At 39.2% G+C, this 26,395-nt stretch overlaps 1 protein-coding gene and 1 pseudogene across 2 annotated transcripts in view; one reads left to right on the top strand and one right to left on the bottom strand.

Moving 5' to 3' along the window:
* The window catches only part of JMJD1C (jumonji domain containing 1C), a 247,062-nt gene that overhangs the window by 86,604 nt on the left and 134,063 nt on the right, over window positions 1-26,395 (top strand). The gene's annotated exons all lie outside the window — the stretch shown is intronic.
* Window positions 1,770-5,857, bottom strand: LOC139022137 (eukaryotic translation initiation factor 4B pseudogene; annotated as a pseudogene).

Raw genomic sequence — 26,395 nt, 5'->3', positions numbered from 1 at the left:
CCGGTAGGTTAGCTTGCTGCTGGGGTCCAGCCAATCAGGACTGGGCGAGACGGGCTGGACATGCTCTGGAGTCCTCCCGCAGTCCCTCCCCGGCCAGCCACCCTCCCACGGTCCCTCCCTGGTTGGCCGGCCCTGATCAGGACTGGGCAAGATGGGCCAGACACGCCCTGGAGCCCTCCCGCAGTCCCTCCCAGGCCTCGATCATGCACTGGCAGCATGCAAAAGAATTTCATTTTATTTTTTTATTTTTATTATTGTTTAAAGTAATAATTAAAGGTAGGAATCTTACGCTCTTCATACCTGCCCGACTGCCCAACCTGATTCAAGACATTGCATTACTGTCATTGCCATTTTTCTAAATGGAAGTCCCTAGGTACTAATCATACAGGCAACTGCATGTGTCATAAAAATGCACACCTTTTCTGTTAAAAGATGTCTCTTTCTCACTGGCTCTATTAGCAATTCTCCAGTTAGTTCAATACTTTAAAGGCTGTGGCAGCATGCAAAAGAATTTCATTTTATTTTTTTATTGTTTAAAGTATTACATATGTCGCCGAAACCGGTTTGGCTCAGTGGATAGAGCGTCGGCCTGCGGACTGAAAGGTCCCAGGTTCGATTCCGGTCAAGGGCATGTACCTGGGTTGCGGGCACATCTCCAGTAGGAGATGTGCAGGAGGCAGCTGATCGATGTTTCTCTCTCAGCGATGTTTCTGACTCTCTATCTCTCTCCCTTCCTCTCTGTAAAAAATCAATAAAATATATTTAAAAAAAAAATAAAATAAAGTATTACATATGTCTCCTTTTTCCCCGATTAACTCCCCCCCCCCCCCCCCGACCCCCGCCTTCTCTCTGAGGTTGGACGGTATGTTCAGTGTTTCCTTGTCTCTGGATCTATTTTTGTTCATCAGTTTATGTCATTCATTATATCCTACATATGAGTGAGATCATGTGATATTTATCTTTCTCTGACTGGCTTATTTCGCTTAGCATAATGCTCTCCAGGTCTATCCATGCTGTTGCAAATGGTAAAAGTTCTTTCTTTTTTGTAGCAGTGTAGTATTTCATTATGTAGATGTACCACAGTTTTTTAACCCATTTATCTGCTGATGGGCACTTAAGCTGTTTCCAGATCTTAGCTATTGTAAATTGTGCTGCTGTGAACATAGGGATGCATAGGTCCTTTCTAATTGATGTTTCTGGTTTCTTGGGATATATTCCTAGAAGTGGGATCACTGGGTCAAATGGGAGTTCCATTTTGAACTTTTTGAGGAATCTCCATACTGTTCTCCACAGTGGCTGCACCAGTCTGCATTCCCACCAGCAGTGCACGAGGGTTCCTTTTTCTCCTCATCCTCACCAGCACTTGTCGTTTGTTGATTTGTTGATGATAGCCATTCTGACAGGTGTGAGATGGTACCTCATTGTTGTTTTGATTTGCATCTCTTGAATGATTAGTGACTTTGAGCACAATTTCATAATGTCTCTCGGCCTTCCTTATGTCCCCTTTCAAAAAGTTTCTATTTAAGTCCTTTGCCCATTTTTTGATTGGATTGTTTATCTTTTATTATTTATTTTTAAGTTAAGAAGCTTTCCTGAAGGTGGGGAGTTTTATTTATCTTGTCAGTTTTGTTTGCTCTTGAATGATCCAGGTGGAGAGAGCCTCCGAGAAAGCTCAGGATGTAAAGGTCTGTTTGGTGTCACCTCCCTAGTTTTCATCTTCACCATCAATGGAGAGAGTAGCATACTTGCAGAAATGAAGGAGGCTGGATTTACTCAGGTGCAGAATGGGAGTCTTGATCCTTTTTTGTGTCTTTGCTATCTGATTCCTTCCAGTGGTCTTTGTTCCCTCCATCTCCTGTATGAAGACTGGACTTCATGCTTTTGCCTTTTGGGATACTCCATCCACTGTATTTTCATATGCTTTCCTTGGTGGTCCTTCCTCAGATGGTTGAGCTGGAACAATTTTTCCCCCACCACTTGTAGGGGATTGCTGCTCTGTGTCTGAGCTCTGAGATCAAGCTGGAGGGTTAGACCTTGCTTCACCCAAGCATTCTCCTTTGGTGGAGGAGCTGGCTTTACCTTTAAGGGCTTTTCAGGTTTGGGAAGCTTAGAAGTTGGAGAGTGACAGTCTTCTTCCTTATTGAGTGTTTCATTTTCTAAAGATTTTTCACACTCCTTCCTTCTTCAAATTTCTGCCTGATGTGGCTGAGGTCCCAGTCTGTGATGACTCACTTCCTATCCTTAACTTTTCCTGTTCCTGTTCCTGAGTTAATTCACTTAGCCATCTTGTGTGTCTCTCTCAAGTCCACAGTTCTAGTTTAGGCTCATTCAGCAAACACTGCAGTTTCTTCCATTCTTTCCGTAGCTGCTCCTCTACTTCTCATTGTCTGGCAGCTGTTTCAACAGGCTTTGCCCCTCCAAAGATAGATGCTGCTCGACAGGACTAAAAGGTGCTAGCAGAGGAATCATCTTCTTTAGGAGTGTTCTGAGGCTTTAGATTCAATTTGGGTCTTTGGGGGAACACTATTATCACACATGTAATCATTCCAAGAATAATCATTGTATCTGTCATATTTGTCTTCATAGCAGTCCCCGCCTCCTCTGTTGTGATCATCTCTACAGTACCCACTACCAAATGTTATTCTGCCACTGCCTATCCTGGAATCATAGCCTCTATTATAGTCTCTGCTGCCTCTATCATGATAGTAATCCTGGCCCCTGTATGGATCCATTTTCTGGCTTGGGCCATAATGAAAACTGTACCAGTACCTATCAGAGTATAGGTCTCAATCATAATGATCTCGATACTTGTCTACAAAGCTGTCATCATCTCTTCTAGGTGGGTAAATATCAAAGCTATCTGTAGCAGGACAGGCCCTCCAGTGTGTATCTATTTAGTCAGAATCTCAATTTCGATCTCAGCCAAAAGAACCATCATCCCTGTCTTTATCTTGTGTTTGATCAGCGATGTCCACTCGAATTCTCCTGTTATTTAGAGACTCTTCATTGAGACTCAGGGCATTGAACAAGGAATCCAGGTCCTCAAAGTCAATGTAACCAAAAACCTTTCAACCTTGCTGGATTGCTGGGTTCACTTGGTAAACAGACCACACTGGTATTTAATCCCCTAATGAATTCCTTAATGGAATCTTCTGTCACATTATAGGGCAGGTGCCCTAGAAAAGCAGTGTGGGGTGGCAATTTGGGAAACAGCTCCTGTCAATACTGAGTTCCTGAGCAGCCTGTGAAACAGTGGGAAAGATAGAACAGTCTATTGGAGGTGCTCTGTACCTCCATTATTATTATTGTGCCAAGTGGTTGAAACATCTCCTTCCAGGTTGCTGTTTCATGAGCCCCGCTGACTGGTTTGGGGACAGATGTGCTTCCTCCACCAATCCCTCCATCCTTAGCCAGAAAGTCTGTTAAGGACTTTGTCTTCTCTGTCGTATATCTTTTTTTTTTGCTGAGGCTGCCATGTTAAAAGAGGGAGAGAGAACATAAAGGCTTTATGTGTCTTTTTGTTAGTAGTCTTTCAGCATATTTAGTCTTCTAGTAATTTATTATGTGCATTAGGGGAAGCATAAATTGGATTAAAGGATACTAAAAGTTGACTGGTTTGTGTGCAGTGTGGAACAACTTTGCCAAGTGAAACTTTGTAGGTGAATAATAAGAGGATAAGAGGATACTTTATAACTGCTTCTTATAAAGCATTTAATAGCATATAATTTCCTTGGATTGTAGATAATAGCAGCTATTTAATGTGAAATTATATGTTCAGATAATAGGTAAAATTACTTACTATCAGGAAATGTTCCATTTAGGAAAATATATTAGGTTATAATAAATTCTCAGTTTTATAAAAGAAACATGCTAAATTAATAAGATCATTAATTGTATGAGGAAAAAAGCCACATCTGTTTAACCATTGTTATCTCAGTTTTCTGACATTGTTTAGCATATAATAGGTATACAATATATATGAATAAAAAATGTTCTTACATTAATATTAAAGAAATATTTTAAAAGCCATTAAAACTTATTTCAGGTATCTATATAATAAAAGCCTAAGCGACCTTAACGGTGCAACGACTGGTCAGTATGATGTGCACTGGCCACCAGGGGCAGACACTCAATGCAGGAGCTGCCCTCTGGTGGTCAGTGTGCTCCCACAGGGGGAGCGCTGCTCAGCCAGAAGCTGGGCTCACTGCTACTGAGTGTAGCAGTGGTGGCGGGAGCCTCTCCCACCTCCACAGCAGCACTAAGGAACCAAGTGGTAAGGAGCCTGCTGCTAAGGAGCAGTGAGTTGAGCAGTAAGGAGCAAGCAGGTGGGCGGTAAGGAGCAAGGGATCCCGAATTGCGATAAAGATGTCCAACTGCCAGCTTAGGCGGACATCCCCCAAGGGGTCCCGGACTGCAAGAGGGATGTCCGACTTCCGGCTTAGGCGAACATCCCCTGAGGAGTCCCAGACTGCAAGAGGGGGCAGGCTGGCCTGAGGGACATAAACTGTGCACGGATTTCGTGCACCGGGCCTCTAGTTTGGTATAAGTATTGTCAGGGTATTTACTTTCAGATTTTTAAAACATAAATTAATTATTTACAAGGATAGTTTTAGTTGCTAATAATTATACTACTTATGAATTTTTCTTTTTAGTTAACATTTTAAAAGTATGAGGAGATAAGTATTTAAAAAGAAAAGATAGGGAGGGAGGAGATGCAATGAATTGAATTAATGGCATTTTTAAAAGAAAAATATAATATGGAAAGACAAAAGGTGATTTTTTTTGATAGGATACTGTGAATACTTTAACAAAATAAAGAAGATAATTTTATCCATGATTGGTATTAAAAATTATTTGTTGAATGAGTATGTAGAATGGTTAATGTGTAGTTTTTAAAACCATGACTAGCATGCTTTTTTATTTTATAAACATTAACTCAAAAATTGGTTAAAACTTGTGAGTAATTATGACACATACTAGAGGCCTGGTGCACAAAATTCATGCATGGATGTGGTCCCTAGGCCTGACCGGTGATCAAAGAGTGAGTGTCTGGCGTGGAAGGGCAGGTCCCAGCTGATCACTGGGCTCTGGGCAGCATCTGGGCCCCCAAACCCTCACGTGCCCCCCTCCACCTGAGTCACGACGCCAGAGTCCCCATGTGGAGATGTGGTGAGCGTGGCCAGACACCATGAGCTGGGGCGCAGCGTGGACCTCTGGGCCGCCCAGCGGTGCTACACAGAAGCCGGGCGGGCAGCACGCTCTCTCCTGGCTGGCCTAGCAGACCGGCTCCTGTGCGAACCCATAGGGAGCCCGACCAGACCTTATGGTCCTGGCGGCTACAGCCCGGCTCACCCAGAAGAGGCTGTGTGGGTGCGGGTCAGGCTCCTCACGGGTGCCCAGCACCTGAGCACGGGGACTTGCCTGGCACGTGAGCCCTGGCGTCCTGGGGGAGGGTAACAGAGGGAGTGAGAGCAAGTTCGGCGGACACCCAACATTCTCAATGTACCTCCATCCCCTTCCCCCTGACCCCCAGGTAGCTGGCAAGAGATCGCAGACCCCCTCCTGGGTGCCACAGGAGTTTGGTCGCTGCCACCCACCCCCAGTTTCCCATTCCAGCCTGGGGCCTGGCCCCGATCAGGCGATCAGGGCCTGCCAGTCACTGGTCACCATCGGAGGGCCATCAGGTGCCCACTCACCTGCTCCTCCATCCTGCTGCGGTCCTGCTCTTGTCAGGGCCCATTTGGGCCAGCAGCACCTCCACTGCCACCTGCTGCCAACGCCGCGTTACCGACGCCCGCCATGTTCTGCGCTCCTCCCCGCGCCCCCCCTTCCTCCCCCTGTGGTCAGTGCATGTCATAGCGAGCGGTTGAACTCGCAGTTTCCCTATCAAACGACTGCCCCAGGGGGCAATTTGCATATTAGGCTTTTATTATATCGGATGTGAATTTTGCATGAAAAGTCTCAAAAGCAGGAATCAGTAATATCAGTAATGCCAAAAAGTGTGCCTTAGTATTATAGTTAATGAATAAACATAACTTTTAAAAAATCTTTGGGTTAAAATCAAGATCAATTCCTAATGTATATTATGTATATTCATAAGTTTTTAGTATTTTGGAGAAAATTTCTTTAGGAAATAACTTGTGTCATTTTAGAAATTTGTGTTGTAAACCTTTTAACCTCACAAAACTACTTAAATAATCACTAAACCTCCTTTTAAATTTCAACTTAGTTTTTCTAATGTGCACAAAAAAATGCACACATTGTAAAAAAATTGGAAAATGGTATAAAGTAGAAAATTATAATCATTCTACTTTTACTACCAAATAGCCAACTTACTTTGACATATCTTCTTATAAAATAAATTTCTCTGCTTTCTTTTTCCCCCACAGATTTTTAAAATTTTTAATTATGCTAATATATGCTTAACATAAAATTTTCCATTTTAATCATTTTTAGGTATAAAGTTCAGTGGCATTAAGTATGTTCCCATTGTTGTACGTCCATCTATCTATAGAACTTATTCCATCTTGCAAAACGGAAACTGTACTCATCCCCTCCTCTTCTCAGCCCCTGCAACCACCCTTTTACTTTATCGTTATGATTTTGACTACTCTAAGTACCTCATGTAAATGGAATCATACAATGTTTGTCTTTTTGTGACGGCTTATTTCATTTAGCACAATGTCTGCAAGATTACTCCATGTTGTAGCCTGTCAGAATTTCTTTTATAAGGCTAAATAATATTCCATTGTAGGTATATACAAGTATTTATCCTAGTTGTACTAGTATTTATCCTATATTGTACTAGTATTTATCCTTTTGTCTATTGAGGGACACTTATGTTGCTTTCACCTCTTGGCTATGCTGAATAATATTGCTGTGCACATGGTTGAACATATACATACCTCTTTTAGATCATGCTTTCAGTTCTTTTGGGTATAAACCCAGAAGTGGATTGCTGGATCATATGGTAATTCAATTTTTAATTTTTTTGACAATTTTCCATACAGGTTTCCACAGCAGTTCTATTTTACATTCTCAGCAACACTTGTTTTTAATTTTTAAAATATGTTTTTATTGATTTTAGAGAGAGAGGAAAGGGAAAGGGAGAGAGAGATAGAAGCATCAACGATGAGAGAGAATCACTGATCGGCTGCCTCCTGCATACCCCTGAATGGGGATCTAGTTCACAACCAGGCATGTGCCCTGACTGGGAATCGAACTGTAACCTCCTGAGTCATAGATCACAACCACTGAGCAACACCGGCCGGGCTGTCCTGGTTTTGATTTGCATTCCCCTAATGATTAGTGATGGTGAGCATCTTTCATGTGCTTTTTGGCCATTTGTGTACCTTCTTTGGAGAAATGTCTATTCAAGTCCTTAGTCTATTTTTTGAATTGGATTGTTTGTTTTTGTTACTGTGTTTTAGGAGTTATCTGTATATTAATTCCTTACCAGATATAATCTGCAGATATTTTTTTCCAATCTGTGGATTGCCTTTCTAATTCTGTGGACAGTATCTTTTGATGCACAAATAATTAAAATTCTCATGAAGTTCAATTTGTCTGGTTTTTCTTTTGTTACTTGTACCTTTGGTGTCATATCCTAGAAGTCATTGCTAAATTTAGTGTCATGAAGCTTTTGTCGTATGTTTTCTCCTAAGAGTTTTATTGTTTTAGGTCTTACATGTAGGCCTTTGATCCATTTTGAGTTCATTTTTGTTTATGATTGTAAGTAGGAGTTCAACTTCTTTTGTTTGCTTGTGGATATCCAATTTTCCCAGCACCATTTGTTGAAGAAAAGATAGTCCTTTCTTCATTGAGTGGCTTGGCACCCTTGGCAAAAATTATTTATACATATATGCAAGAATTTGTTTCCCAGCTCTCTTTCATTAGTCTATATGTCTGTCTTGATGCCAGTACCACACTGTTTTGATTATTGTAGCTTTATAGTAAGTTTTGAAATCATGAAGTGTGAGTCCTCCAACTTCATTCTTTTTCAAGATTGTTTAGCTACTTGGTGTCCCATATGAGTTTCAGGATTTTTCTATTTCTGTTGTTGGGATTTTGATAGGGTTTGCATTAAAACTGTAGATGGCTTTGGGTAGTATTGACATGTTAACAATATTATACTTTCTAATCCATAAACACAGGATGTCTTTCCGTTTACTTAAGTCATTAAATTCTTCTAGCAGTGTTTTGTAGTTTCCAGTATACAAGTGTTTCACCTCCTTAGTTAATTCCTACGTAATTTTTTTCCTTTTGATGCTACTACAAATGGAATTATTTTGTTAATTTTTATTGTTTGTTATTAGAGTATAAAAATGCAGCTGGCTTACTTACATGTTGATTTTATATCCTTCTGCTTAGTTAACATAGTACTCAATTGTGAAAAGCTGGAAGCTTTTCCACTAAGATTGGGAACAAGACAGGGATGACATTCTATTCAAGATAGTATTGAAATTTCTAGACAGAGCAGTTAAACAAGAAAAGGGGGGAAGGCATTTACATTTGGAAGGAGCAGTAAAATTATATGGTTGCAGATGACATGATCCTATATATAGAAAACCCTAAAGATTATAGACACACATGCACACACACAAATATATATGAAAACCAGTAAATGAAGTAAAGCAACATGATACAAATCTCTGTTTTCTTTTAATCATAGTTTTAGGTAAGACTGCATTAAAATTGTAGGTCCTGCCTTTTTTTTTTTTACTTAATGTTTTACATTATATACCTTTCTCTTCACAGGGCAATAACTAACATCATATTTCAGTTTTTTAATAATTGGTATTGTAGTTGTTTCTAGTTTTTGTGTGATTGTAAATAATTGTGATAAATCTTTGTCTGCAATTATGATTATTTTTAAAATTTAGAATTACAATAGAATTACTGGCTAAGGGTATGAACTTGAAAACAACAAAAATCTAAAAATCTTCTGATACTCCACAAATTATTTAAACGTTGTACTTACTCACATTGTCTCCAGTCAGTGTATGGGCCTTTTCATCTCACCTGGACCCTAACACCCTAGTTCCTATGCCCCCCTCACCTGCAAGAATTGATTACTTATTATTTTTTAAATACATTTTTTATTGATTTTGGAGAGGAAGGGAGAGGGAGAGAGAGATAGAAACATCAATGATGAGAGAGAATCATTGATTGGCTGCCTCCTGCACACCCCTCACTGAGGATTGAGCAACCTGGGCATGTGCCCGTGACCAGACCTTTCAGTTTGCAGGCTGACACACTATCCACTGAGCCAAAGTGGCTAGGGCTGATTACTTATTTTTATACCATCTTGTTTTAAATCCCAAACAAACATGTAAACAGAGGATTTTTACAGCTTAAGGAGGGCAGAATTGAATTGACGATTACACCATTTTTATATCTACTAATTTGATATTTAAAAATATGACTTCATTGTTTTAATTTGCATTTCTTTAATGTGATGAATATTTTTTTATATTTATTAGCAAAATGTATTTTTTGTGAATTGTCTGTTTTCAATTACTTATTAGGGTTTTGTGTTTTTATAATAATTGTTATGAACATTCTTTATATTACAGCTATTATAAAAAACCTTGTCATATTTGTTTCATGGTTTGCTTAGCTAATTTTATGATAGCAAGTCTTTTTGAATTGTATGTTTATATTTAAAGAAAGTCTATATAATGGGGTATGTTCCTTAATGTAGACAATTAGATTGTGTCTTTCTTTCTGCTTTCTTTCTTTGTTTCAAGATGTTGTAAAAATTAGTAGAACAAATAATTGAAATAAGAATGCTTGAAAATCTTTAGAATATGACCATTTTCAGTTTTACAAGACTTTGCAAACATTCATTTATTTATAGTACATGACAGATTCTATTATTTTCCTATCTGTTTTATTAAAATAAGGCTCATTTAAGCTTATCTACAAGCAGCAGTTATGAAACCAGGATTTTTAAATTCCTATATAGCAAAACAAAATATCTACAAATTTGAGAAATTTTAGGGATCTATATTAGGTGTCAATAGAATGAAATACAATGGGAACTAATACTCTTTGCTTTTCTACAAAATTAATGTTTTTAACTCTGTATACATGATACTTGCTTTTATGTTCTTGCATATGTTTATATTTATTATCCTCTTTCTAGTTTCACCCTCTTGTGGTACCTGTTAAATATTACATATTGGTTCTATTATCTTGTCTACTTATTTTGATAAATTATTAGAAACTGACAGTATACCTGCTATTTCTTTAAATCATGACAGGACAAAAAAATCATGTAAACTCATTAACCTATTCTAAATTTATTTTTAAAATTTAAAAATAAATAAAACTGTAACAAAATATGGGATAGTATAATGCAGAGTTTACTTCTCCGGCATCTCTTCGTTTTTCTTCCCGGGATATCAGTAGCAAAACATGTATTGGAGCACCACATATATAACATGCTCAAATGGTGTCTATTTTTTGTTTGGTTCTGTATGATCAGGGTACCACCTGAGGCCATTCTGATGATGGAGGCCTAGGTAACTTACATTTTTATGTAAGTTGCTTAATATAATGTTAAATTTTATATTTTTTAATAAAGTAAAATATTCATGAAATCACATTTATTTGTACCAGGGAAAGAAAGTGTTGGCACTCATAATTGAAATCAACGAATCACCTACCTAACTGGGTTAGGGCCCTGGCTCCATCTCCTTTAGGAAAACCTTCTGTGGGGAGTGGGGCTTTGACCCTAACCCAGCTGGGTTGTAACACTACTGTATTTTCTAAGGGGCAGAATTTTCTACTACTTTTCTGCTGGCCCATCTTCCAGATCACCCCAACCAGAATTAATCTCACCATCCTGTGCTCCTGTAGAGCTTTGTTTGCACCTCTGTTTTAACAGCTAGTACATTCTGCTTTGTATTATTCTTATGTTTGTATGTCTGTCTTTCTTTACTAGATTGTAAGTTCTTTGAGGACAGGAATCATGTCTTAGTCATTTTTGTATATTTCCTAGGAGTGTAGCACAGTATCTTATCCATCTCATATAGTAATTAATTGCTTGTTTTAAAATGATGAATTTACTCCAGGTAGTGAAAAAGAACCCTACTGGGAATTATAGCAAGTTAAACAGCCAGTTATAAAAGTAAGTAACCAATTTGAAACATTGCAAATAGTCAAAACAAATAATAAAAATGCTTATGATCGATGCCCTCTTTCTAATCAGACACAATTGTAGTTCTTGAAATTGTCAGGGAAAAAATATATAATTACCCAAACGGGTTATTTTAAAGATGTAGGAGAGAACTTACCTCTTTATTGTCAACTAAATATGTTAATTTGCAATAATTTATCTGAATTTCTGTAGTGAGTTTTAGGAAGTTCAGACTTTTTCTTCTCAGTGCAATTTTACCATCATAGATAGGTTATTCTGGTTTCACGAGGAATTGTGATCATCAGATCATAATCGTGTAAATCTTTGTCAATATGTTCCTTTTAGATTTTGTGTGTGTATGTGTGTGTGTGTCTATTGAAAGTAGAATTCACTGTTCTTGGGCACAAAATTGCCTTTATGTCTGGCTTACTTGGTTTACATTATGACCTCAACCAGATGTTACTAAAATACGAAGAATGCCAAATTCCAACTATGAATTGAATTTTGAAATAAAGAGTTTTTACATAATTACAATTGAGTTTCCAGAATTAGAATTATTAGTTTTTGTACTTTGGTAACTAGTGAAGTGGTAGTAAAGACAATATATTGTCAGAATTATGACTATCTTCACTTTCTGAGGTCAAATTATATATATAGAAAGTATTGAAATTTTCAAATGATAAAATCTAATACTGGGAAATATTGTAATGAACGAGTACTCATTTATTTCTTGTGGGTCATAAAAATGACATGATTTTGGAGGAAAGCATTATGTTGTAAGAACCTTAAAGAAGTTCATATGCTTTGATTCATTAATTCTACTTTTAGGAAATTATCTTTACAAAATAATTCTTGAAAAGTAAAAATTGTATTCAGTTCAGTTAACGTTTATCAGGCATCTTATATGAGCCAGACAGTATGCTAGGATTGCAGATAGAAAACTGAAAGGCGTAATGTTACACACAGAAAGATGTTCATTGTAGTCCAACTAAAGGGAAAAAAAGGGGAAACAACTCTGATGTCTGTTTTGCTGGTGTAGCTCAGTGGTTGAGCATTGACCTATGAACCAGGAGGTCACGGTTTGATTCCCAGGCAGGGCACATGCCCAGATTGTGGGCTTAATCCCCCCAGTAGGAGATATGCAGGAGGCAGACAATCAATGATTCTCTCTCATCATTGATGTTTCTACCTCTCTCTCTTCCCTTCCTCTCTGAAATCAATAAAAATACATTTAAAAACAAAACATAACTCTGATGTCTGACAATTTATGAATGTTGTTAAATTGATATTCTGAGATGCAGCTTTAAAAATAATTAATACTTTAGGGAAATATGGGCAAGTAAAATTCCAGTAAAAAGCACAGATCTTTATTATAGCAGTATCAAAATTATGTAATTAGAAAATATTATAAAGTAATTGAAATCGTTTTTGAGAACAGTGGGATTATGCCTGACTCTAATTTGTCTTTGATAAAAACAACTATTATTTTCTAATTGGAAATTTTAATGTAATAACTTCATATCATAATTTTTATTTTAGAAATAGATTTTTATAAATTAATTAGATTAGCAGATTATTTTATTTATTCATTATTTTTTTAAATATATATTTTATTGATTTTTTTACAGAGGAGGGAAGAGGGATAGAGAGTTAGAAACATCGATGAGAGAGAAACATTGATCAGCTGCCTCCTGCACACCCCCTACTGGGGTTGTGCCTGCAACCAAGGTACGTGCCCTTGACCAGAATCGAACCTGGGACCCTTCAGTCCACAGATTGACACTCTATCCACTGAGCCAATCTGGTCCTTAACCCTAACCCTAACCCTAAACTCTCTCCTACAAGGAGGGTACAAGTCATATTCAGAAGAGTTTCTGTTCTTGCTAACTATACTATACTAGAGGCCCGGTGCACGAAAATTTGTGTACTCGGCGGGGTGGGGGGGGTGCAGTCCCTTGCCCGGCCTGTGCCCTCTTGCAGTCTGGGACCCCTTGGGGGATGTCCACCTGCTGGTTTAGGCCCGGTTCCCTGGGGGGTCGGGCCTAAGCTCGCAGTCAGACATCCCTCTGGCAGCCCAGGAGCCCTCAGGGGATGTCCACTTGCCAGCTTCTGCATTGAGCATCTGCCCCCTGGTGGTCAGTGTGTATCATAGTGACTAGTCATTCCCAGTCGTTCTGCTGTTAGGGTCAATTTGCATATTACCCTTTTATTATATAGGATAGAGGCCTGGTGCATGGGTGGAGGCCAGCTGGTTTGCCCTGAAGGGTGTCCTGGATCAGGGTGGGGGTCCCGCTGGGGTGCCTGGCCAGCCTGGGTAAGGGGCTGACGGCTGTTTGCAGGCTGGCCACACCCCTTTCAAGGTGGGGTCCCCACTGGGGTGCCTGGCCAGCCTGGATGAGGGGTTGATGGCTGTTTACAGGCTGTCCAAGCACCCCAGCGGGGACCCTCACCCCATGGGGGTATGGCCAGCCTGGGTGAGTGGCTGAGGGCCATTTTCATCTGCTCACAGCCCCTTCAGGGTGGGTGTCCCTGCTGGGGTGTCTGGCCAGCCTGGGTAAGGGGCTGATGGCCGTTTTCAGATTGGCCACTGCTGCGGGCTGGAAGCAGATATCTGGGATTTATTTATCTTCTGTAATTGAAACTTTGTAGCCTTGAGTGGAGCTCAGGGCGGGCAGGGCAGGGGGGAAGCTTGGCTTCCTCCATCACCGGGGCAACCTAAGCCTCCTGCTCGCTCCAGCTCCTTGGCCGCTGCCATCTTAGTTGGGTTAATTTGCGTAGTTGCTCCTGATTGGCTGGTGGGCGTGGCTGGTGGGTGTAGCGGAGGTACGGTCAATTTGCATGTTTCTCTTTTATTAAATTAGACTAGGAGCCTAGCGTGAGCAATTCAAAATTACGTGGCACCGCCAACCCTCGAGCCACAGGTCTGGCCCTGCCTTGCTCCCCGGACCCCGCAGAAGCCGCGGCCACTGCCAGTCTGGCCCTGCCTCCCTCCCTCTCTGGGCCTTGAAGCAGCCGCGGCCACTGCTGATCAGGCCTTCCCCTAGTTCAGTGGTCGGCAAACTCATTAGTCAACAGAGCCAAATATCAACAGTACAACGATTGAAATTTCTTTTGAGAGCCAAATTTTTTTAACTTAAACTATATAGGTAGGTACACTGTTATTAACTTAATTAGGGTACTCCTAAGCTGGCCTTTGCTAAAAACATCCTCAATCTGATTGAAGTACGTTCGCTGAGGTCGACCCCTTCCAACTCTCCCATCCACACTCGTCTTGTATACTTGTTTCAGATAGACGAGTGTGGATGGGAGAGTTGGAAGGGGTCGACCTCAGCGAACGTACCTCAAAACAATGTACCTCCCCCGCGCTGCGTATCCTGCGGCCCGCCTGCGCCGCATCTCCCGTCGCTTGACCAATCGACACCCCCCACTTCTTCTAACGCCACTTCTTCAAAATAGACTCGCCCAGGCCAAAAACTGACTTCTGCGCATGGGCCATGAAGTTTCAATCACAGTGTACGTGCGCACCCGCACATGGTATTTTGTAGAAGAGCCACACTCAAGGGGCCAAAGAGCTGCATGTGGTTCGTGAGCCGCGGTTTGCCAATCACTGCCCTAGCGCAGGCACATCGAGGCCCCTGCCGGCCTGCCCCTGACGCTGCACACACAACCTCCTCCTGTTCGGTCGACCCGTTATGGCGTCCCAGTTAATTAGCATATTTTTCTATTTTATTTATATATATGGTATGTCTTCTTTTGATGAGTATGAGGGCAGGGACAGTCATAGTACATCAATGTAAATTATATGTGCCCTAGGTGAACTTCTATAGGTTTGGAGATCCATAGGATTCCCATAGGTGTGCTCCCTGAGCCTTATCAGCTGAGATGGAATGTCATTGTCCCATGGCTACCTTGTCCTCCATATGTATTAAAGTAGTCAAGAGTCCCTTTTGGGTCAGAATACAAGTAATTTTCCAATACTAGTTCCTAGTATTATCAGCATTATTTGTTGAATCTGCCTGACCCATATTTCTAAAGCCTCATTATTTTCATAGGCTGATTCATATCCCTTGCTTTTCTCCTGAAAGAGAACTCCCTTAAATTTGCTCATTCTGGTTAATAGGTCTTTTTCTTCTGAACTTTGCTCCCCATAAAAGTGAATTTAGTTTGTCTGACAATGCCTAAATCAGCACCAATCTCCCTTAAATTCCTTTTCTCTTTTGTCTTTCATTTTGTTTAATCCAACATATATGTTATTACCATTATATGCCAATGGCATACATTGTGTACTAATGAAGTACAGTTATGATACATCTTTTATATTCCAAAATTATGATTAATTCTAGATGAGTCATAATCACACCTAGATGTAATTTAAAATGGACATAAAGCTTCCTATAGCCTTCCTTGTCTCAAGATGGAGGTGTTTTTTATGGAGCGTTGGGGCTACATGTGTTAAATAATATGAGTAATATAACTATTTAATTTTTGAAGGCTTACCAAGTTCCATCCATTTTTCTGAGTTTTACATCATCCCTTTGAGATAAATGCTGTCATTATTCCTATTTTCCAGATGAGTGAGCTGAGGGAGACATGATATAGTTAAGTAACTTACTGAGGACAGAAGCAAGTGTGTATTGAAAAGTTTAAAAAATAAGGTTACAAGTGATAATTTTCATACTTTTCCACAGTTTATTATATGTTCTTTTAGACTTTCTCTCTCTCTCCCTTTCTCATTCAAATCAATAAAAACATATCCTCAGGTGAGGATTAAAAAAAAGATTATTCAATCCAGAGATCTGAAACATATATAAAAACTATAAAAATGAAAAAATTAGGTTAAAATAAAGAAATGGTTAATAGGGTTTTAGGTCAAAAAAATTAAAAATGTAAAATGACAATTTCATTGTATACAAGAGAATAAAAAGATGTCTGATGACTACCTTTCTCTTATCTCTTAATGACATGAGGGAAGTTCTCCATTGCTAGGGCAATCCTGTATAATAAAAGGCTAATATGCAAATCAATCAAATGGCAGAACAACCGATTGCTATGACGCGTACTGACCACCAGGGGGCAGGTGCTCAACGCAGGAGCTGCCCCATGGTGGTCAGTGCACTCCCATAGGGGGAGTGCTGCTCAGCCAGAAGCCGGGCTCAAAGCTGGCAAATGCAGTGGTGGTGGCAGGAGCCTCTCCCACCTCCATGGCAGCGCTAAGGATGTCCAACTGACAGCTTAGGCCCGCTCTCAGACATCCCCCAAGGGCTCCCATACTGCGAGAGGGCACAGGCCGGGCTGAGGGACCCCCCCTCCTCCCCCAGTGCATGAATTTCATGCACCAGGCCTCTAGTTGATTTATAATGATCTTCTTAATTGATTTGTTATAGTTGTGATTACTTTAAGGATGTTAATTTGGTAATGATTTAAAAAGAATTCCCAATGTCCTTTGGTTCCCCAAAAGAGGCAATTATTGTGACTTATGTTTTCTAAATCAAAATCTAATATTACACCTTAATTATTTAAAGTTCTTCATTGACTTCTCATTAATCTTAGGGAAAACCAAATTATCTATTTAATAGACTGCATGATCTTGCTCTTATAGCATTAAGAACCACCCCTACCCTCTGCTGCCCTATTGTTTTTCATAACTCATCCCTATCATTTTCTTTGAGTTTTTGAAAAATACAGTATTTTCTTCTGCCTCATGCCTTTGCACATAATGTTCTCTCTGCTAAGAACACTTTCCTACTTAACTTGATTCATATCTCCCAGATTACTTCATGTTTTCATGGAAGAGCTCTCAAAATCCATGATCCAATTTGAGGAAAGTAGCTGGTTTGGTTCAGTGGATAGAGCCAAACCAGGAAGGGTCCCAGGTTTGATTCTGGTCAAGGGCACATGCCCGGGTTGCAGGCTCGATCCCCAATAGGGGGCGTGCAGGAGGCAGCTGATCAATGATTCTCTCATCATTGATGTTTCCATTTCTCTCTCCCTCTCCCATCCTCTTTGAAATCAATAAAAATATATTCTGCAAAAATAAATAAGTTGAGGAATGTACTTAGTAAATTTTCCTAACTTTATATATCACAAGTATAATTTTATATATTTTATGTGGTTATTTGATGAATGTCAGCAGTTTTTACTAAAGTGTATATCTGGTGGATACAAGATAATGGTTTTGTTCAGTATCAGAACCCCTTTCCTTCAGTAGTGGAACTCTGAATGAGACTTTTAAAGTACTCTTCACATTCTCGTGAATATTTGCTTACTGTTTATCATTTTGTTGCTTGGTCTCTGTGATGCATGTATTTCCTATGACCTGACTTCCAGTTTACTTGTTCTTTTCAGTGTATCTAATAAGCTTTTATCCATCCATTGCTTTTCAAAAAAATCCCATTTAATCTCTTTTTCTTATACTTAAAAGTTCTATTTGGTTCTTTTCCAATTCTGCTTCACCATTTTTTTTAAGTTTATTTTTTGTTGACATTATTACAGATGTCCCCTATTTTTCCTCCTCTTCCCCCCTCTACCCAGCTCCCACACCATTCTTCACCACACTATTGTCTGTGTCCATGGGCTATGCATATCTATACTAATAAAAGGGTAATATGCTAATTAGATTGGATAGACCAAAGTCCTTCTGGACAAAGCGGTGGCTGTGAAGGGCAACGGCCAGCGGCGCAGGCCAGTCCAGTGCCGCGGCCCCTTCCACAGAGGCGCCGGGAGAGGCAGATGCGCGGTCCCATTCCCAGTGCTGCCCCATCCACAGAGGCAGCGGCACGGGCCCGGGCCCGGCGCCACACCTCCACAGAGGCTGGACGGGGTGTGACCTGCTGTGCCTCAACCTCCCACAACCCCTACCCCAGTTGGCCTGGCCCCAGATCGCCCTCCACTCACCAGTGGGCGGGGGGCAGGGCCAGCGCTAAGAACTGAGAGCCAAGGGCCAGCAGCCGTAGCCAGCAGTGGCAGCAGCAGCGGGTTGATGGGGGCGGCGCCTTCCCCTGAGGGAGGCCAGTCACCTCCCGCAGAGGGAGGCCAGAGGCAGCGGTGGCGGTGGGGTGATGGGCGCGGCGAGTGGTTGGGGCAGTCAGTCAGTCAGGCAGTGATTAGGGGCGATCAGGCAGGCAGAGTTGTTAGAGGTGATCAGGCAGGCAGAGTGGGTAGGGGTGATCAGGCAGGCAGGCAGGCGAGTGGTTAGGAGCCAGCGGTCCCGGATTGCGAGAGGGATGTCTGATTGCCCTGAGGGATTGGGCCTAAACCAGCAGTCGGACATCCCCCGAGGGGTCCCGGATTGCGAGAGAGTGCAGGCCAGGCTGAGGGACACCCCCCCCATGCACAAATTTTGTGCACCAGGCCTCTAGTATGCATATTATTTGTTTGCTTGAGATCTGACAGTCTGTTCCATGCATCCATGCCTCTGGACCTATTTTGTTCGTCAGTTTATTTTGTTCATTAGATTCCACATATAAGTGAGATCATGTGATAGTTGTATTCCTCTGACCCTGCAGATTTTACTTAGCATAATTGTCTCAAGGTCCATCTCTGCTGTTGCAAAGGTTAAGAGATCCTTTTTTACAGCCACATAGTATTCCATTGTGTAAATATACCATAGCTTTTTTTAAAAAATATATTTTTATTGGTTTCAGAGTGGAAGGGAGAAGGAGAGAGAGAAAGAGAGATATAGAAACATCAATGATGAGAGAGAATCATTGATCAGTTGCCTTCTGCACGCCCCCTGTTGGGGATCGAGCCTGCAACCCGGACATGTGCCCTTGACCAGAATCGAACCTGGGACCCTTCAGTCCGCAGGCCGATGCTCTATCCACTGAGCCAAAACCAGCCAGGGCTACCATAGCTTTTTTTATCCACTCATCTATTGATGGGCACTTGGGCTGTTTCCATATCTTAGCTGTTGTAAATAATGCTGCTGTGACAAAGTGGTGTATATATTCTTTCTGACTGGTGTTTCGGGATCCTTAGGATATATGCTCTATACTGTTTACCATAGTGACCACACCAATCTTCATTCCCACCAGCAGTGTACTGGGGTTCCCTTTTCTCCACATCCTCACCAGCACTTGTTTGTTGATTATTGATGGTAGCCATTATGGCAGATGTGAGGTGATGCCTCATTGTCATTTTAATTTGCATCTCTCTGATGATTAATGATGTTGAGCATTTTATTTTTTGTATGTCTATTGGTCAACTGTATGTCCTCTTTGGAGAAGTATCTATTCAGGTGCTTTGCCCATTTTTTAATTGGATTGTTTGTCTTCCTTTTGTTGAGTTGTATGAGTTCTTTATATGTTTTGGAAATTAACCCCTTACCAGATTATCATTGGTGAATATGTTCTCCCATTCAGTTGGGCTCCCTTTTTATTTTGGTGATGGTTTAGTTTGCTGTGCAGAAACTCCTTTGTTTGATGTAGTCCCATTTATTTATTGCTTACCCATTTAAAAAATATTCTGTTTTCTACATATTTCTAAACTCTTTTTATTTCTTTAAACATACAGTATTCATAATTATTCTGTTGTAATCTGCATCTGCTAATTCTCATTTCTAAATATTGTCCTGTTTGCTGTCTCTTGGTTCTCAGTCATGTTACCTTATTTTACTCTTCCACATATACCTTTTCCAGGCTGAGATGGTTGGGGGAGTTTTGTGAAAATATGTTGAGGCCTGGAAATGGTAGGTTTCTCCATAGAGGATTTGCTGTTGAATCTGCCATATATCTGGGATGGTACCATCATGATGTTCTTAGTGGTCTTAGACCACTTTAATTTCAAAGCTTGGAAGTTTTTGTATCACTAAGGTGATGTGAATGAATCCATATGAGGGCTGTTTTGTGTTAGAATTCTCAAGACATTTTTTTGAAGCTACATTTGCTCCATACCAATCCAGCTTTCTTGGAGACACACAAAAGTAAAAAGAGAGGGGTATTTTTCCTTTTATCTCAGTGCATGGTTAGTTAGCCTTTGTGGTCTCAGGGTTCTGAGGAGTGTCTCTCTTGTTAGTCTACTATCTTTGAGCAGACTCTTTTTCATTCTTGTATTGTTTCCCCCAAATCTCTATGAATTTCAGCTCAAGTTTGCCCCCAATTCAATAAGTGCTGTCAAGTTAAGAGTTCTTAATGCTGTTACTATTTTTTAATATAATGATTTAGAAGTGAAATTAACATTTTCTAAGTCTCAAAATTAGTGTTGTATTAATTTAATCCATATATGTATTGGAATTATTCACATGGATTATAATTGGTTGTAAGTTTTATTTTATTTTTTTTATTAATCTGAGGATATTTTTCCATTGATTTTTTTTTTTTTTAGAGAGTGGAAGAGAGAGGGAAAGACAGAAAGAAATATTGATGTGAGAGGAACACATTGATTGGTTGCCTCCTGTACTCACCCCAACCAGGGCCCGGGCCAGGGAAGGCGCATGCCCTTGTCCAGAATCGAACCCAGGATCCTTAGATCCGCAGGCTGATGCTCTATCCACTGAACCAAACCGGCTAGGGCTGGTTGTAAGTTTTAAATGCATTTAATTATATAGAACTTACTTGATTTCAAAAAATAAAAAAAGTTTTTAACAATTGTCATATGTATTTATCATAAGTAAAAAGGTAGAATGATTTTCAAGTCAGTAGATCAGATTAGATAATAAGGTCTTAAAACAGAAACACAAAAGCATTTAGTATGCACCTTTCAAAATATTTGTTATTTCATTGAAACAAATGGAGAAATCTTTTCAAATAATAAATTTTAAAATCTTTTTTATTTTTGAATAATTTTATAGGTAGGCATTTTTAATGACATTGTAGGATGTTTATGATATAGAAGTAATTAGAAGTAATAAGTGCGGTCCTTTTTATAAGCCAGGTTGCCTTTTTTTTTTTTTTTTTTTTTTTACTTTTGCAGAGCAGAATGTTAAAGGTTTTTAAAACCCTAAACTGTTAAATGTTTATTTAGAGACTCTTTATGTACCATAAATTGTTATTGCCTGAAATCTGTGAATTATTCTTTTAGTGAATTTAGAATATTACTAAATTTATTATCCTTCCACTGTACCTCCCACAATGCTATATTTTATCTATACCTAACTGCTTATGCTTAGCACTTCCAGAAATACTATATATTTTTGTACACTATTCTTTTGTTCATGCGTTTTCCTCACCTATAAAGAGTTTTTATCTATCTCTGCCTTTTAAATTTCTACAAGTCCAGAGTAACTCATACACCTCCTTCAAGGATTCTATTAGTTGCAATCAGAGAAACCTCTTTAAGTATAATAGTTTTTATTTAAAAAATTTAGCACTACATGAATCCTTGAGTTATAATTGCCTGTCATCTCTACTTTTCTTCAGGATAGGAATTGATGATGTTTTATTAATATGTTTAGTTCTCTTTCCCCAGTACTATAGCTTCTTTTATTTTTGATAAAGAAATATTTTATTAATTTTAAAAGATCTTTATTGTTGAAAGACATATGGTATATGAAAACACAAAACCATTATCAGCAACTTTTTGCTCCATACCAGGCACTGTGTAAATCACTTTTGTATCATCTAATTCAAATTTTGCAACATCCTTATCATCTATTTGCAGGTGAGGTAACTTAAGCTTTGGGAGGTAAGCAACTTGCCTATAGATCTACAGCTGGTGACTGGCAGGTATGGGATTAAAGGCTAGGCTAACCTGACCCAGTAAACTATTTGTAGAATTGTATTATACCTACGGAGTATATAAAGCTTTTTGTTAGTCATGTTGTAAGTTCTGGGCTAGTCTTAGTTCAGACAGCTAGTACATCTCCATGGTCTCATGGTCTGAGGAGATGACACTTAGGAAATCTCATAACTGATCTAATGACACTTGCTTAGGATATGTCTTTTGCTCAACTGCCAAGACTTTTTGGCACTTTGATGACATTTTAATGTTTTCTTAACATTGTTATCATTGGTAAGCAGCCTTTAGGTTATTTTGCTTAAAAATGAATAACACTGCCCTAGCTGGTTTGGCTCAGAGGATAGAACAGAGGCCATGGACTGAAGGGTCCTGGATTCTATTCCAGTCAAGGGCAGGTACCTTGATTGCAGGCTTGATCCCCAGTTGGAGTGTGTGCAGGAGGCAATCATTCCATGTGTCTCTCTCACATAGATGTTTTTTGCTCTCTTTCTCTCTCCCTCCCTTCCATTCTCTAAAAACCAATGGAAAAATATCCTCAGGTAACGGTTAACAAAGAAAGAAGAAGAAGAGGAAGGGGAGGGGGAGGGGGAGGGGGTTTTAGATCTTAATTTTCTTTTTGGTAAACCTTTAAATAATTTTTAATATACTTCAAGGTAAATGTGTTAGGCTCGGATTAACAAATATAGTTTACTTATTGAAAACAATTTTTTACAAGAAGTCATGAAGTTGAAGGTGACAAGATTTCAGGCTTCATTATAAATCTTAGAGAATAGAATGTTTTCCTTTTTCATCCTCTGATCGAATTTGCGAACAGAAGAAAAATTACATGGCCATTTCTGGGTTTTCTTATTTGGGTGTTCCTAGTACTTTCTTTTACTGCTTTATTTCACAGGGGATGAGAATTGATACGATATTGTTCATTTATGAAATGCATTTTATTTATTTTTTTAATGTTTTTAGCCATTCCACCTAAAAATAGCTGCTGTGCTGAAATTGGAGGTCCCTGATTTAAATTAGGTAACTTGTTTACTTGCCTACTAATTATAAGGAAGCTAAACCTTGGTGTTGCCATACTTTAAAGAGGCCTTTTAGAATCTTACTGAGGTTAATGTTTTACTGGAGATAGGAAAGCAACCTCAGCTAACTCCCAGTAAGTCTCATTTTTTCATTTACAGTTGTATAAATCATTAACATGTTCTTTATAGTTTTACATCAGTGTTGCTGACAGCCCTGAAATCTAAATCTCCGTGTGTGTGCATAATGTTTCATGGTAGGACTTTTATTTAGCTTTATATTTGGCATTTTAGTAATTAAATATAATGTATCTCATTAAGTGATAAAAAGATGTAGGGCTCTACATATAGTTTACTATCTTTCTTGTAAAAATAAAATAACAACATGTTTAAAACAGGTGAGAAAAATCCATACATATATTTGTATCTACTTATAGACACATAAAGGAACTTCACAAGGATGCTAGGAAACCAGTAAGTGTGGTTGACTTCACTGTGTATGTTTCAGATTGGGGTCTTTGTTTGGAGGATAGATACAGGAAAGGAGAGAAAAGGGGTGGAATTTTCTGTGTATATATTGTTTTATGTATTTTGAGAATCATTTGAATGTATAGTCTGTTAAAAAATTTTTTTCAAGGATTTGTTTACTCACTGATCTCTATGACTTTCTTAGCTATACAATTAAGAAAACTCATTTCCTTTATTTCTAATTGAATGTTCATATATGAAAACTTAATCAGAGATTCAATAATAATTATATACTTATATAATAAAAATGTAATTTTAATTTTTTCTCTATATTTCATACAGTGGAATAGTAAAAGTTTATTGAAAATGTCACGCTTCAGGGGCAAACGATTTTTTTGGTGTGAAAACACAGTTGGCATGCCATATCATGCATGAGCACCTAGATCCTGAAATTTTTAAACTTACTCTTTTCCCCAAAACTGAAGTTCTCACTAGCAAATTAATTTTAAACTAGTTTTTAAAATGGCTTTTTGTTGTTGACAGTATTACATGTGTCCCTCATCTGCCATCCCCTTTGTCCCTATCCACCCAGCCTGTGCTACACACCAGACCTTTACCACACTATTATCCGTATCCATGGGCTATGCATACATGCACCTAAGTTCTTTCATTGAATTAAATTATGGTATGAAAGAGACAAGGGATACTATATTCTGTGACAATGAGTGATACTCTAAGGTTATTCAAAGTGAAAGAAATAGGGCCCTGGCTGGTTTGGCTCAGTGGATAGAGCGTCAGCCTGTGGACTAAAGGATCCTGGGTTTGATTCTGGTCAAGGGCACATGCTTGGGTTGTGGCTCGGTCCCCAGTAGGGGGCGTGCAGGAGACAGCCAATCAATGATTCTCTTTTATCACTGATGTATCTATCTCTTTATCCCTCTCCCTTTCTCTCTGAAATCAATAAAAATATATTTAAAAAAAAACCTTTTTAAAAAAGTGAAAAATAGGAATAGACTTGTTTATCATAGGCGTTAGTGCCTCCTCTTCATTTGACTTCTCTTATTTTCCCTTTTCTATGGCCTTATTTTTAATTTTGTGTCAGCTACTCAAAGAAAATTTGTAGGTGATATCTCACTTTTTAAAAATGGCATTTGTTTCTGATTATAAAAGTAATAAATGTCCATTTTAGGATGTTGGAAAGATATAGAAAGTTGTAAGGAGTAAAATAAGTCATACTTAATATTTTGACAAAATAACTACCATTAGATTTGAATCCATTTCCTTTTAGTCTGTATGTACTTTTTTCTATGTCCTTTATGTAAAAATAAATAGCTTTACTTTTATAAATACCTGAGTACAATTTCTGGGGGTAAAAAAGTATTTTTGAAAACTTACACAGCTGTCACCAGCTGGTGTGGCTCAGTAGTTGAGCATAAACCCAGGAATAAGAGGTCATGGTTTGATTCCGGTTAGGACACATGCCTGGATTGCAGGCTTGATCCCCAGTAGGGGGCATGCAGGAGGCAGCCAATCGATATTTCTCTCTCATTGATATTTCTATCTCTCTATCCCTCTCCCTCTCTCTCTAAAATAAATAAAAAACATATTTAAAAAAAATAAGCACAAAAAACATACCCTTACAACCTTAGATATCTCTCTAAAAGCCACTTCCTAGTTATTAGCCATCAGTCAATTATTAAAGTTACTTCATTTGATATATCTTATGTCCACTGGATAAATAATTCATTATGTCCCACTGCTGCAGCATTCATAAACCAAAACCTCTGCATGGCTGCACAGGGTCTAATTCTAGGACTGTTGGAAGAAGGGCTTACAAACAAGAAACCAAGGTGTCTTTTCTCTGCATTGCCCATAAAGATATATCTATCAAGCTGACAGTAAAGGGTACACCAAAAAGCAGTCAATTTAAGCTATTGTGTTGCAAGAAATACCAGGACCTTGTTAAATAGTTATCTATGTTATCGTTTATTCTGTCAAGGGAAGCTAAAGAAAGCAAATCTTATTTCTTAATGAGTTTAGTTACGAGTTGTATGTCCACATCACTTTTCTTTTTCTTTTCTTTAATCCTCACCTGAAGATATTTTTTCCCATTGATTTTTATAGGGAGGAGAGGAGGGGTAGAGAGGAAGAGAGTGAGAAACATGAGTATGAGAGGTACACATTGATTGGTTGCCTCCCGCACATGCTCTGGGGCTGGGGATTGAACCTGTGACCCTTCAGTGCAGGCCAACAGTAACCATTGAACACACCAGCCAGGGCTCACTCACATTTCTTTGTTGGTTTTTTTTTTAACATTTAAGAAACTATATTCTTTTTTAAAAATATACATATATATTTTTATTCATTGATTTCAGAGAGGAAGGGAGAGAGATAGATAGAAAGGTCAATGATGAGAGAGAATCATTCATTGGCTGCCTTCTGCACACCCCCTACTGGGGCGGGGATCGAGCCCACAACCCCGGGCATGTGCCCTTGGCCAGAATCGAACATGGGACCCTTTAGTCCGCAGGCTGACACTCTAACCACTGATCCAAACCGGCTAGGGCTCTTTGTTTTTTGTTTGTTTGCTTATTTGTTCATTCTCACCCAAGGATATTTTATTTTTCCGTTGATTCTTAGGGAGAGTGGAACAGAGAGGGAAAGACAGAGAGAAACATCGATGTGAGAGAAACACATTGATTGGTTGCCTCCTGCATGAGCCCCAACCAGGGCCTGGGCCGGAAAGGAGCCTGTAACCAAGATACGTGCCCTTGACCGGAATCGATCTCAGGACCCTTTGATCCGCAGGCTGACGCTCTATACACTGAGCCAAATCAGGTAGGGCACATTTCTTAATCTTATGTCTAAGGATAAGAAAAAGTTTAGAAAAAATATAAGAATAGAGCTTGGTATATAGTTGCTTACCATGACATTTCCTGAGATAGCTGTGCTTGCCGTAGTGCAATTGAGTTGACATACTTTTTCAGTCTAGGGCCAGATAAATATTTTAGGTCTTGCTGGCCACATGGTCTCTGTTTCAAGTATAAACAAAATACAAAGGAATGAAAATTATTGTCTTACAATAAACTTTAATTAT

The sequence above is a fragment of the Myotis yumanensis genome, unplaced genomic scaffold (genome assembly GCF_028538775.1).
Source record: "Myotis yumanensis isolate MYYU_CA2020_CCGP unplaced genomic scaffold, mMyoYum1.0.hap1 SCAF_13, whole genome shotgun sequence".
NCBI classification, from domain to species: Eukaryota; Metazoa; Chordata; class Mammalia; order Chiroptera; family Vespertilionidae; genus Myotis; species Myotis yumanensis.
The sequence above is the reverse complement of the archived record's forward strand: the minus strand, read 5'-3'. Positions and strand labels throughout refer to the sequence as shown.